At 47.4% G+C, this 11,469-nt stretch overlaps 1 long non-coding RNA gene across 1 annotated transcript; it reads left to right on the top strand.

Moving 5' to 3' along the window:
• Nucleotides 1-4,481: 4,481 nt before the first annotated feature.
• Nucleotides 4,482-9,948, top strand: LOC106025577 (uncharacterized). The gene is made up of 2 exons (XR_001199177.3): nt 4,482-4,717; nt 9,713-9,948. It is a non-coding gene; the product is annotated as an uncharacterized LOC106025577 (long non-coding RNA).
• The last annotated feature ends 1,521 nt before the right edge of the window (nt 9,949-11,469 follow it).

Raw genomic sequence — 11,469 nt, 5'->3', positions numbered from 1 at the left:
TTTCAGGCTAGGAACAGAAGTGCTTCTCCCAGGACTAGCCAGTTCTTAGATGTAGCACAGGATACTTTAACAGTATGCAGAGGACACAGGACACTTCATCAGTGGCCTTGGATAGACTTTGTCTTAAAGGTTTCAGGGACAAGACATGAGGGGCCGCTTGGCTGACTAAAACCACAGATATGATCCAAACCAGGCCACGCTGAATGCTTGGTTTGTGCCTGTGTTTCCCATGGCAGTTCTGAGAATGCGCTGTCTTCCATAGCACCTGGCTCCTGTCCTCACCTCCTGATGACCAGCGACTACCCATGCAGTGCTGGATGGTCTGCAGGCCTCCTGCCTCTGGGCCCCATGAGCACTATGAAGTCTGTTCTCTTGAGCTTCTTGGGTCTTCTTGTGGACACTCATTGCTGACCGTGATATAAACTCATGTAGAACACATATGAACCTTATCTAAATTACTCTTCCCCAGAAATGGTGTGGATAATTTTTGAGCAAATACCCAGTAACTCTGGTGAAGCCTAAATGACAAATAACTTTAACTTTCAGAATAGCTTCAAAGACCACAAAAATGATCAGTCTACTGGGCAGTATCTACACACTGCACCTGAAAATGACAATTTCTCATCATCATGACCTCCCTATGGACAAAATTGCAAACTGGTGATGCCTTTCAGAGAAGCTCTTATCAGGGAAACAGATCTTCCCATAAAGCAGCTTGGGAAGTACAATCTGCCTCCCTAGCACACATCATTGATTCTTCAGTGTAAATACACAAACAAGAATAATATTACATCAGGACTTTCATCAGATGATGGGAAAAGTACACAAATACAAATGGCCTCTGACAAATGGCACTGATAACACAATGATAAAATGCTCTTGGTAAAGACCAGAAGTAGAAGTAAGTTTTTATCCATTTATGAATTAGTGCCAAAAGCATTTGTTTTAAATAAAATAAACAAGATATATTTGAGTTAGTCCAAAAGCACAAAACATATAAGGAAGAGAAAAAATAGAGTAAATTAAAGATAGCCTCATGCATCTATCTCATTAAAGAAGCTATAAAATGAAGGCAGTATAAAATTAGTAAGTAATTCTCAAAAATATAGAAGTTTTCCAAAGATAAAGAAATACATATCTCCTTTTTTCTGAGCAATAGTCTATCAAATGTCAAGAAAGAACCTGAATGATAAAACGAAATCTAGACCTCATCAGAAAGTTCATAACACAAAATAAAAAGGAAAGAGTCCGACTTTTCATGATGGAAAGAAAATATGGAATTTTTCTCAAAGTGCATAAAGAATTCTGACATCTGACTTTTCTTCTATAACTATGAATTCCAGAAGATCATAAACGAATGTGGAATTCTCAAGGCAAGTGATGCTGAAGTTACAATCTGTGTGAGTTAAAATGTCATTAATCCTCGTAAGTTATCTCCAGAAATGCCACAATTACAGCATTTCCAGTGCATTGTGCCTTAGTGAAGTTAGAGTGCTCTTTATGCAATCACTTTTGAAGTCTCCACCACTGAAAACATGACCACTTGGGACACTTTAAACTATAACACCCATAGTACCTCGGAAGCTCAGAAGAGGACTGGGCGCTATGAATCTGTCTGGGCTACAGTAACACAAACACAAAGGCTGGGGTGGCCTCAGCAGCAGACATGAAGCTCCACCACTGTGGATAAAGGACTTTGACTTGAGGTCTGCTATCAGCAGGCGCCCCACCCCGAGGTGGGCAGCAGCCTTCTCCCCAGGCATCACAGAGGTGGAGAGAGCCACTAGGGACCCTGCAGAAGGCTCAGATTCCAAACATTCTCCACCTTCACATGTAATCACAGCAGGAGATCAGCTTCCTACCATCACACTAGGAGTGTACAGGCTCAGGGTGAATCAAGGGGGACATTCAGTCCACAGCAGATGATATCTACTAAGCCTCCCCACTCACATAACAGACTGTGTGCAAAGCAATGAGTCACAGTCACAGGCACGGAATAGGCAAGGGCTGCAAGTGGGAGATGCAGGTGAACAGCTGCTCCTGCCAAGACAGACTGTATAAAACCCATGTCCGCCTGGGAAAAACACTTGCAAAGTGGAAGGCATGTCTTTCATTTCTGCAGACAATAACGATATCAGTTGCTTAAGGCACAAACAACCTGATTTCATAATGATTCTTAAAATGTAGTAGTTTTATAAATCCCCATTTACGAAATGCATAATTGGGAAAGATACAATACTTGGAAGAATCCTCATATTGGTTCCTGAAATTATGCAGCAGGGACTATTATGATTGTAAAAGCCAAATGAAAATCAATAGAATATCCTCCATCCAGGGAAATACTAAATGAACAATAATATTACATCCCCAAAGGGATTGCAACGATTGTCACCACACAGGACTTCAGAGATGCAGGGGTGGTGGTTCCTCCTAATCCCCATGTAACTCTTCCACTTGGCCTGTGCAGAAGAGGAATGGATCTTGGGGAATGACAGTGAGCTCCCAGGGACTTACTCCAAGGACAACACCAACTGCAGCTGTTCTGCCCGTGGTTTCCTCACTTGAGCCAATTAACGCATCTTCTAGTGGTCTGCGTACATCTATCAGGTTGGAAAATGACTTTTTCTCTATATATACCTCCATGGTCCTAGCACAGGGGCACACCAAACTTTCTAGTTGGTTTCTACTGGGGCACTTGTGTCATCAAAATGGCAATGCTTTAACCTTCCAGGAATAGACATACATTCCAGGTCTGGGTCTTTCTTCTCTACAGGTAATGCACCTGCCAAAATGACCATTCATGGATTTACAGAACGCTTCATCTGCCCCCATGGTATCTCACACCTTACTTCTGCCCAATGAATGCAGGTTACCCAAAGGAGTGTGGCAGTGGGCTCACGCTTACCAAATTCATCAGTCTTACCATGTCTCCCACCATCCAGAAGCAACTGGACTGACGAACAGTGGAATGGCCTTTTTAAGATGAAATTCCAGTGCCAGGTAGATAGCAGTAACTTGCTAGACTGGGCCAAGGTTCTCCAGAAGGCTGGATATATGCCAAGTCAACATCTAATAATATGTCTCCCATAGCCAGGGTTCACAGTACAGGAAACAGGGGGAAAACTGGGGAATGTTACCACTCACCATTACCCCTAGTGACACCAGCAAAACTTTTGCTTCCTAGGGCTGGGGATTTAGCTCAGCGGCATAAGTGCCTGCCTTGCAAGCAGGCAGTCGTGAGTTCGATCCCCGGTACCGATAAAAATGAAAAAAGACAAAAAAAAAAAACAAAAAACTTTTGCTTCCTGTGCCCACTGCCTCATACCCTGCTGGCCTAGAAATCTTAGCTCCATGGGAAGACCGCTCTTATGAGGAGGAACAACATGGGCTAAAACCAGTCTCCTTCACAAGGATCCCAGGCTGCTAAGCCAGCATCTCCACACGCCTGGCTTCCTTATCCAGTAAGTCAGGAGGTGGGACCTCAGCTCTGCCAGGCTCTAGCGAACATGGGATAAAACAGTGCTCAGAGCAGAGAGAAAAGTCTTTTTAACTGAGACCCATTTTCCTGTCTCATGGCAATGGAAAGCAGGAGAGTGAGTTGGTTTCATGCTCAGGAACAGCCTTAACTTAGAGCATGGAGAGCTGAGACAAGGGGTCTGCCGTGGAACATTGTCTAGACAAGGGGTCTGCCATGGCACAGTGTCTCTTCTAGATGATTCTACTTTTCTTCACCACCACAGACAAGACAAACATTACAGGCAACAAAGCCAGTTTCCCTGGTAGCTGAGCCTCAAGTCACGTACTCAGCCACAGCAAGGCTGCATGGGCTCCTCAGTGTGCTCGGAATGAGCTCCTCTCCTCCGTGACCAGAGAGCCTGCTTCCACTGCTTACAAATCAGCGCACTCATCAAGATGCGATTAAGATGCTCAAAGTTCTGCAGTGAAAATTAATGACCATAGACTTCACAACAACTTTAGAATCACTGAGACCATGAGAGATCCACAGTGGCCAGCTACCATAGCAGTCCAACTGCTATGCTAGGGCAGCTCCACAGTTTGTCATATCATCTTGGGACTCATGGTCAGAAAATCCAGATGTTTGAAGGAAGCTTTGGCCCCTGGAGAAGTGAGTTCTATGGGGCAGAGGAAGGAGAACAAAGCCTCAGGCTGAAGACAAATTTCCCCCTCTGCACCAGCTCAGCTTTTACGCAGGGAGAGGGTGACACAACTAAACACAAGGATCAACTGCAGGCAGGACTAAAAGTCAGGACATGCTCCAGCTTTGCCCTCTATTTAGGGCCTCTCTGAGCCATTGCCACTCAACGGACCCTACTATGAGCTGCCTTCCCCCCAACAAACCTGGAAAACAAACAGCCCTGGCGGAGGTGCCAATTCTTAATCTCCAGTCTGACAGCAAAACTCACCCCACACTACATAGGGACAATGTGACCACAATACTTGGAGACTAATCAGGGCAAACAGCAGGAGAGATATTTACTAGAACCTAACTGTAGATTGCACAACCTCCTCCCAGCCCATCCTGAGGTTGCACAATCCTGCATTCTTATAAATACAGCTGCACTCCAGCCTCTGGGAGTCTCTGCGGACCCAGCTGTGGAGAAATTTTCTCCCCACTTCAGCATCCGAGCCAGCCTGCAGGTCACCATGAGGACTCCTTGCTTTCTGTTGCTCATGTGCTGCCTCCTCCTCTCTCAAGGTAAGCCTGGGGACATGTGGTGTCCGGTGGGAGATGCTGCAGCATGTGATAGCTGAGGACAGCTGCACAGGGTCCAGCGACAGGACGGCACATGAGGCTGAGTGGCACAGCTCCAGCAGCATCAGGCACTGAGGTGAAAAGGCACATCTAGCACAGTGCTTCTGAGCAGCTCCTCCCAGGGAAGAGGTCTGAGCGTCTACATCTCAGCTCTCTGCAGGCTTCAGGAGACCACAGAAATACTGCCCCTTCCTGGGGAACCCAGGCTCCTTCTCCAGACCAGGACTCCCCAGTTCAAGACAGGGTGATTTAGGACCCAGGATCTCAGTTTCTCTGGCACAGAGCAGAGTTATCCGGATATGACAGAAGCTGGGTACTCCCTAGGGGGTCTAGGTCACATTTCTGTCTCTGTTATGTCATTTACAGTGACCTCAGAAAGTCATTGGTCTGTGAGCCTCAGTGTTCACAGCCAAGAAACTATCTGAAGACCCCATTACTCTCCTCTGGGTATGAGCTTGTTGTGCAGATTTGTGGAACTGAGTCCGTTTAGTCCTTCCTTTACCACTAGAGCCCTGAGCACAGCTGCAGTGTAAGTACAGAGCTTCTGCACTGTCACCTGTGACCTTTAGAGAGAGATCCTTTAGTGAGCTACCAATATTTTTCTTCAAATGTTGCAGAACCCTGGTACTGAACTCAAAGGATGACACTCTACTCCAATGAGTTTAGAAGGCAACATTTCTACCAGAGGGCTGATGGGAATCAGTTCCAAATCACCAGCCCTGAGTTATTCTGCAGTTCAGTTGAAATTCATTTTGCAAGCAGGGAGTACAAGGCTGATAGATTATTACATGATTGGTTACATGCATTATGTCATATGTTGTCAAGCTGACTCGTTTCAAGCAGATTTACTTATAAGGAATTGTTTAAAATAAGATAAGAACACCCTGGGAGGGTGGAGTGTTTGAGTGAAAGAAATAGAGTTAAATGTATCCCTGACTGGGCTGGTCTGTTCCATATGTGGAAATCCTTGAAGCAACTTGGAAAAATTACATATGTATATTTAGGTAGGAACATGCAGACATTACAGCTGGATGCAGGCAGTCAAGGCTGAGTTTAGCAGTCTTTCTGACAGGCAGTGTGAGTACAGTTATAGGTCACTAATTAATTTTTAGGTTCTACTATAAAACATCTATAAATTTGCTATTCTATAATTCTGCCCTTACACAAAAGCATGGAACACATTAGCACTGGTCAGGTTAGAGCCGCACACTCCATACATGTGTGCGGGGACGCCGTCCACAGTCCACACACACTCTGCTGCATGTTCTAACCTGGTGCTCATGGTTTTCTAAGGTTTTTTCTTAGTTGTGAGCAACAAATGATACCTTCCTGCATCACACACACTGTGACATGGAAACTCACCCCGGTGACCCCACATGTTACACACAGCTGCTGCTGATGTCACCATCAGTGCTGCAGCCCTGTGCCAGCCCCTGCCTGCGCCACTCAGCTGGACCAACCTGGAGTTCAGTGAGGAGCTCTGGGTGCTCTGCCTTGGAGGTGGTGCTGGCTCAGTAGGTACCAGGACCACTGAGCCCAGTAGGGGATCCCTGAAACCTGATCTCAGAGCTCACTGGTCCATATCACCACAGAGAAACAAGGCCAAGGCAGCAGGGGGTGAACCTGATGATGGGGAGAGCATTTTCCTCCCATCTCAGAGGAAGCGGGCGGCCCTTCTCACTTCCTGCAAATGGCCTTGCTGTGACACTGCCTGCAGCCAGGATGATAAGGCCAGGTAGCCTGTGTCTGTGAACACCAAGCCAGCATGAGGCTTCCTCCACATCTGCTCTGTGCAGACACTGCCCTGAGGCTGGAAGGCTGGCAACACCCAGGCCCTGGGCCAGACCTCCCAGGCTAAGGGCAGAGCAGAGCAGAAGGTGAGCCAGCAGGAAGTCCCTGCCTGGGAGGTGCACAGGGGGCAGCTGAGGGGCCAGAGGGGGCCAGAGAGAGAGCAGAACAGGTCTGAGGCTTGTTTCAGGCGGTAGTGAATGGGGATTGGAGGTGATTTGTGTGTGAACTTGGTTTAAAAATTCATTTCCTTTCCAAAATGTCGTCAATGAGTTTCATCACCTGAAATTTAGGTTTTTATCTGCTCTGGAAAACACAAAAATGTGTGGCAACACATCGGCCCAGCCACAGGGAGCTACAGCCATGCAGCACGTGCAGGCTCCCCAGCTCCTGTCACCTGCACTGTGCTGCTCCACATGTGGCTGTGATGGGCCTGGCACACCTATCACTGCTTCACCCGGGCCAACTCAGTGCCCACATGGCTCAGGGGGGAGTAAAGCAGAGCTGAGACAGCTGAGTTCCCATCTCCATCACCAAGGCCCTCACACGCACATCCTCCCACTCACTCCTGCCCTTGCTCTCCAGAAGGCATCTGAAGCCACTGTGCTTCCCTGCTTGTTCCCAGGACCAGAGCTTCCTCTCTGGGTTAGGACATCGTCTTCACGGTTGGCCTTTCAGTTGCTCTTCCTGGAAGCACCAGCATCTGCACTGTGCTAGACCACAGTGCTAGATGTGTCTTCTCCGTGACACCAGGGTCCCTGTGAACTCTTCCTTAGCAGACTTTTCAGGAGCCATAGAAATCAAGCCTGCCATGTGCTCAGCGCTATGATCCCTTCTGTCCTCTCTGTCCTGTTCTCCGTGATGATTCAGCGACACTAACATCCTGGTTCCTTTCCTGGGAGCCCGTGACCACGCTGCCTTTCACAGAACCAACACATGCTGTGACCCTTGGCAGAGGAGTGGTTGGTGTCACTGCATCCCCAGGCAGGGTCACGGCTGTCCAGCTGTAACTGGCCTAATGCATTGTGGAATCTCTGGGCACAGTGTGGAGTCTCTGGGCACAGTGTGGAAACCACCACAGTCCTGCTCTGCAGAGTCCTGCCCCCACCTTTCCCCCTTCTCCTCTCTAAATTCCTCTGGTTCTGAACCCTAACACCTATTGCAGGCTTCAGCTCAGTGCGGACAAGGGTGAGAATAAGTGCCACGTGAGGGCAGGGAGGGCATCTGGGGCCCGGTGAGGAGCAGAATGTGGCCGTGAGTTACAGGGACACTCCGGTCCCATGGGCAGAAGGGGCCCTTGCAGGCAGGAGACGGTGCCAGAATCATAGGGCACGAGAGGTCCCAGCTCTGGGACATGAAAATGACCTCCCAGAGGAAATTCTTTCAGGTTTTACTTTTTCTAAGAACAGTGTGCCTTTGGGAAGCTCATAAAGCATGGGGGGCAGCTTAGAGAATCATGGTGCAGGGAGCCCCCGGAACCCCAAGGAGGCCCAGGAAGAGCCCTGAGCTGCCCACAGAGCCCAGGAGCCTCTCAGCCCAGCTCCCTCTGCCCAGGGTCACCGTGCTGAGGCCTTTGTGATGAGGACTTCCTGCCTGCCCACCTGGTCACCACCACAGTTCACACTGCACAGCAAGGCTGCTTTGTGTGTGCGATTCAGATAGCAGAAAAGCCTCCTTTGCCTGTGTTTCTACGAGCTGGAAAGCGGAATCACAGGGCCTGCGGGGCACATTGTGTTCAGATGCTTGCATGTGGCTGTGTCCCTTCTTCAGGTCTTCCTGTTCCAATTGTTTTATGTCTTGTGACAGAAGCGTGTTTAGCTTGAACAGGTGTGTTTAGCTTTGTAAGTGGGCATGGGATACTTCACGCTTTTACACGTGATTCTTTTATTTTAATATTATTTTGTAATGGTGGCTAATGTGCTGATTTAAAATTGATCGATTTTGTTTTCCTCTGGGTTCTTTTTGGTCTATTGATATCATACACAGCATATTCTCCAAACTACTTTTCAAAATTCTTTTTGCTTTGGCTATAATCATTAGGCCTGCAAATTGTGACAGTTTTATTTCTTCCTATGCTTATTTCTCATACTTTTGGAGGGATGTGTGTGTGTGTGTGTGTTACCTCAGACACAAGGTCTCCAGGAATTGGTAGAATCTATTCTTTGACTTTGTCACCAGTAGCAAATGAAAAGCTTTTATTTGATCATGCAACACAAATTTATTGTAAGATTCTTCAGTTATTCTTTATCAAATACACAAAGATTCCTTGATTTCTGTTGTTTTTAAAAGTTTAAAACTGATCAAATCAATCAGTTAATCAATTTGCTACAATATATTTGCTGTAAATAAAAATGATATGAGTTTATAGCTGTTTATAGGTAATAGTTTTGATATTCTGATATTAAAAGATACATTTGGTTTATAAAGTAAACAGAGCCTGTTTTTTAAAATTTAGTTTGGCAATTATTTTCGATTTTTGCGTTTACATCAAAGGGGTTTATCTGTAGTTTTCTGTTCCTTTCCCTTCATTAGTGGTCTTGATAGACAGGTGCTACTTACTCTAACTGTGTTGAAATCAAGACTTCCCTAGGACATGTCCCCCTTCCCCACCCTGATAAACAGTCTCTGCAGTGAGCGCCATCCCTTCCCCACTACCTTGAAGGTGTGGCTGCAGCAAGCTTGACTCTTATTAGAGGTTTATTTTTGGGTTCCACATTCCTGAACTATTTAAATTCTGAAGGACTGAAGAGGTTCGGAGACTTCTGCTCCCTCCTGCCTCGGCCTGAGGCTGTCTTCCAGCCCCAGGACAATGCTGGGCGAGTGGGTCCTATGGAAATAGATCAGCGGAGCTATGAGGTCCAACCTGCCTCTCCAATCTCTGTTATATGTGGACCTCCTCAGTTTACCCTCAAAGGAAAAGGGAAGGAATTTTCACAGTCCAAGAATTTGATTATTCAAAAATCAACAATAAAAGGGGTGGGTGAGCATTTACTCTTTCAAAGCACTTTCAAACCTTGGGTTCTAGGTGTGTTCCTAGAAATAGGAAATCTCTTGGAGAGATTGTATCTTGCTGTGGGGGATGGGCTGAGCAATGTCTTAAAGCAGTGTGCCAACGCGACAGGTCTGGAGAGCTCTGTTCCCTCATTGCAGGTGCCAGCATTCTCGCAGGTCTGAGCAAACGTAACCTGTTCCTGCAGTGCGTCAGTCAAGGAGGAAACTGTTACTCTTATGCTTGCCCTGCCAGCTATGATGCCATTGGATCCTGTGGCCTGGAAACGGACCTCTGCTGCAAGTGAGCTGAGGGTGGCCTGGAGGCAAAGCACCTTGGCCTCAGATGTGTGATCACTTTCTTAATAAACAAGTCTCCCAGAAGCATCTCACACTCAGACCAGCATGGCTCTTGTGTCAGTATGATTGAGGGTGAGAAGGTGTGGGGCATGGAAAGAGAGAAACCTGTCCCACCTGCCTGGCTCTGGGCAGGGATGACCAGGTCTTAGGTGAAACCACATCCCCTTGCTGTTATCCCCACACTCCACTGGGGGACACAGTGGGCTCCTGTGAGGTTGGAGGTGCCTGCTCAGTCCATTGGATGCTGCTGCAGGACCCCTGGGCCTGGAAGACCCTGATGCCAGCTCGTTGTGAAGATTAGGGAGATTGAATATCTACACAGCCCAGCCTCTGCCTTGTCCCTCTGCGCTGCAGGTAGTGGGCAACTTCCCCTCTGCAACGAGAGCCTCACATGTGAGCATTAACATCCTCCGACTGGAGGCTCACTCTTGACATCTAACTTCTGCTTTCCAGACCAGCTTCTTCACTCTGCCAAAACCACAGGCTGAGCTGTACATCACACCACTTGGTCGACATCTGCTTTCAGTCCTCTCTTGCTGCTGGGTCTCCAAATGCAGACTGATGTAGGACAACTGGTCAACTCCTCACCTCCCATAAACCTCTCAATGCTCCTAACCGTGTGTGGGATGCTGCTAATCTCCACCAGCAATGACCTCTTCCACTTCTAGCAACTGTCAACACAGATGACAGTCACCCATGGTAAAGCCTGCATCTCCAGTCCCACTAATAACCCTTAGTGTGCCATCCTGTTGTGCAAGGGACACAGAGGATGAGGAGAAAAGGCCAGGATCTGTACAGCTGTTAACTTAACCGGGACTTTCCAGGCATGCAAACACAGGGGATGTCATTATATGTTCTTGTGTCCATCCTCCAGGAGCCTTAGCTCCACCTTCTTCAGGGAATTCCGGGTCTCAGAGCACTCTGGAGCCTAGTGGTGGGTTAGCAGTCATGACTTTGAGTTTATGATTCAAGGAAGATATGTCTTTCACTCAGAACTTTGCTACTGATGTAGATGTCAGCATGAATTTAGAAAAATCGTATGGAAGCTCTAAAAAGCACTGGTCTTTGAGAATAGCAGAGCTTGGCTCTGGGGCTAGGCACCCCACAGTCCTCTGTGGGCATATTCAAACAGGTGCAGACAATGGTCTATTAGAGACCAAGTGAGGAGGGGGTCAGCTGACATTCAGAAACAGTCAGCCTTGGTCCCGATGACAAGCATCAACACTGGCATCAGCCAGAGACTGCACAGCCTGCTTCTCGGCGGATATCCTTGCAGAAATAGTTTACAAAATCTGTGCTGGCTTCCATGCCATCTTGACACAAACCCTGAGTATACTGGGAAAGGTGGGATCTGTCCCCCATGTGTAACATCCCTTCCTCCCGAGCTTCCAACTTTAATTCCTTTATTTACTTAGGTAGGATTTACACAAGGCATTGGGTTTTCAGTCTGACAACTTTCAGATATTTTTTAAAGCCCAAACAGGACCTGACCAGGCTTCCTATTCGTTTCACTCTCTGCAACAATGCAGTGACCTTAACACTGTCACACGTCTAGGTGT

This window comes from Cavia porcellus, unplaced genomic scaffold, assembly GCF_034190915.1.
Source record: "Cavia porcellus strain 051 isolate PalLab524CR breed Dunkin Hartley unplaced genomic scaffold, mCavPor4.1 scaffold_24, whole genome shotgun sequence".
In the NCBI taxonomy this organism is placed as follows: domain Eukaryota; kingdom Metazoa; phylum Chordata; class Mammalia; order Rodentia; family Caviidae; genus Cavia; species Cavia porcellus.
The sequence above is the reverse complement of the archived record's forward strand: the minus strand, read 5'-3'. Positions and strand labels throughout refer to the sequence as shown.